We start from the raw sequence: 3,314 nt of genomic DNA, 5'->3' as shown, positions 1-3,314 counted from the left end.
GCTACCGCCGAGACGAGCACGTGACACCACTGCCTCCTTGTCTTAGCGTAACACGAGCCAGGCGGACGTCGTCGTGGTAGCGACGACGGACGCCGAGACGAGCATGTGACACCACTGCCACCCTGTCTATCTTAGGGTAACGCTAGTCAAGGTGGACGTCGTCGCGGTAGCGATGACAGATGCCGAGACGAGCACGTGACACCACTTCCACCCTGTCTATCTTAGGGAAGGTAAGGTGAGTCGAGGCGGAAATCATCGCGGTAGCGATGACGGACGCCGAGACGAGCACGTGACACCACTTCCACCCTGTCTATCTTAGCATAGTGCGAGTCGTGCCGGACGTCATCGTGGTAGCGATGACGGACGCAAAGATGAGCATGTGAAACCATGGCCACCCTGTCTATCTTAGAGTCAGGCGAGTCGAGGTGGACGTCGTCACAGTAGCGACGACGGACTTCGAGACGAGAACGTGACATCACGACCACCCTGTCTATCTTAGGGTAACGTGAGTCGAGGCGGACGTCATCGCGGTAGCGACGACGGACGCCTAGGAGAGCACGTGGCACCACTACCACCCTGTCTATCTTAAGGTAACACATGTTGAGGTGGACATCATCGCGGTAGCGACGATGCACGACGAGACGAGCACTTGACACCACTAACTCTCTTTCTTAGCATAATGCGAGTCGAGGCGGACGTCGTCGTGGTAGCGATGATGGACGCCGAGACGAGCACGGGACACCACTTCCACCCTGTCTATCTTAGGCTTGCGGGAGTCATGGCGGACATCGTCACAGTAGCGACGATGGACGCCGAGACCATCACGTGACACCACTTCCACCCTGTCTATCTTAGGGCAACTCTATTCAAGGCGGACATCGTCGCGGTAGCGATGTCGGACGCCGAGACGAGCACGTGACACCACTTCCACCCTGTCTATTTTAGGATTATGCGAGTCGAGGCGGACATCATCGCGGTAGCGACGACGGACAACGAGACAAGCACGTGACACCATGGCCACCCTATCTATCTTAGGGTAACACGAGACGAGGCGGACGTCGTCGCGGTAGCGATGATGGACGCCGGGACGAGCACGTGGCACCACTTCCACCCTGTCTATCTTAGGGTAACACGAGTCGAGACAGATGTCGTCGCTACCGCCAAGATGAGCACGTGACACCACTGCCTCCCTGTCTTAGCGTAACACGAGTCAAGGCGGACGTCGTCATGGTAGCGACGACGGATGCCAGGACGAGCACGTGACACCACTGCCATCCTGTCTATGTTAGGGTAATGCTAGTCAAGGTGGACGTCGTTGCGGTAGCGACGATGGACGCTGAGACGAGCACGTGACCCCACTTCCACCCTGTCTATCTTAGGGTTACGCGAGTCGAGGCACATGTCGTCGCGGTAGTGACGACGGACGCCGAGAGGAGCACGTGACACCACTACCACCCTGTCTATCTAAGGGTCACGCGAGTCGTGGCGAACGTCATTGCGGTAGCGACGACGGATGCCGTGACGAGCACATGACACCACTGCCACCCTGTCAATCTTAGGTTAACGTAAGTCGAGGCAGACGCCGTGGAGGTAGGGACGACGGACGCTGAGACGAGCACGTGATACCACTTCCACCCTGTCTATCTTAGGGTAAGGCTTGTCGAGGCGGACGTCGTCGCGGTAGCGAGGACGGACACCGAGACGAGCACGTGACACCACTTCCACCCTGTCTATCATAGGGTAACGCGAGTCATGGCGGACGTTGTCGCGGTAGCCACAACGGACGCAAAGATGAGCACGTGAAACCACGGCCACCCTGTCTATCTTATGGTCACGCGAGTCGAGGTGGATGTCGTCACGGTAGCGATGATGGATGCCGACATGAGCACGTGACACCACAGCCACCCTTTCTATCTTAGGGTAACGCGAGTCGAGGAGGACGGCGTCGCGGTAGCGATGACGGACGCCGAGACGAGCACGTGGCACCACTGCTACTCTATCTATCTTATGGTAACGCGAGTTGAGGCGGACGTCGTCGCGATAGTGACGACGGATGCCGAGACGAGCATGTGACACCACTACCTCCCTGTCTTAGTGTAATGCGAGTCGAAGCGGACGTCGTCGTGGTAGTGACGACGGACACCGAGACGAGCACGTGACACCACTTCCACCCTGTCTATCTTTGGGTCACGCGAGTCAAGGCGGACGTCGTCGCGGTAGCGACGACGGACGTCGAGACGAGCACGTGACACCACGGCCACCCTGTCTGAGGGTCACGCGAGTCGAGGCGGACGTCATTGCGGTAGCGACGACAGACACCGAGGAGAGCACGTGGCACCACTGCCACCCTGTCTATCTTAGGTAACGCGTCTCGAGGCGGACGTCATCGCAGTAGCGAAGACGGACGACGAGATGAGAATTTGGCACCACTAACTCCCTTTCTTAGCATAACGCGAGTCGAGGCGGATGTCGTCGTGGTAGCGACGATGAACACCGGACGAGCACGTGACACCACTTCCACCCTATCTACCTTAGGCTTACGCGAGTCGAGGCGGTCGTCGTCGCGGTAGCGACGACGGACGCCGAGACCATCACGTGACACCACTCCACCCTGTCTATCTTAGGGTAAGGCTAGTCAAGGCGGACGTCGTCGCGGTAGCGACGTCGGACACCGAGACAAGCACGTGACACCACTTCCACCCTGTCTATTTTAGGATTATGCGAGTTAAGGCGGACATCATCGCGGTAGCGACGACGGACAATGAGACAAGCACGTGACACGATGGCCACCCTGTCTATCTTAGGGTAACACAAGACGAGGCAGACGTCGTCGCGGTAGCAACGATGGACGCCGAGACAAGCACCTGGCACCTCTTCCACCCTGTCTATCTTAGGGTAACGCGAGTTGAGACGGACGTCGTTGCTACCACCGAGATGAGCACGTGACACCACTGCCTCCCTGTCTTAGAGTAACACGAGTCGAGGCGGACGTCGTCGTGGTAGCGGCGATGGATGCCGAAACAAGCACGTGACACCACTGCCACCCTGTCTATCTTAGGGTTACGCAAGTCGAGGCGGACGTCGTCGCGGTAGTGACGACGGACGCCAAGAGGAGCACGTGACACCACTACCACCCTGTCTATCTTAGGGCCACGCGAGTTGTGGCGAACGTCAACGCGGTAGCAACAACGGATGCCGCGACGAGCACGTAACACCACTGCCACCCTGTCTATCTTAGGTTAACGTGAGTCGAGGCAGACGTCGTCGAGGTAGCGACGACGGACGCTGAGACGAGCACGTGACACCACTTCCAC

Source organism: Triticum aestivum, chromosome 7B (assembly GCF_018294505.1).
Source record: "Triticum aestivum cultivar Chinese Spring chromosome 7B, IWGSC CS RefSeq v2.1, whole genome shotgun sequence".
Taxonomy (NCBI): Eukaryota; Viridiplantae; Streptophyta; class Magnoliopsida; order Poales; family Poaceae; genus Triticum; species Triticum aestivum.
The sequence above is the reverse complement of the archived record's forward strand: the minus strand, read 5'-3'. Positions refer to the sequence as shown.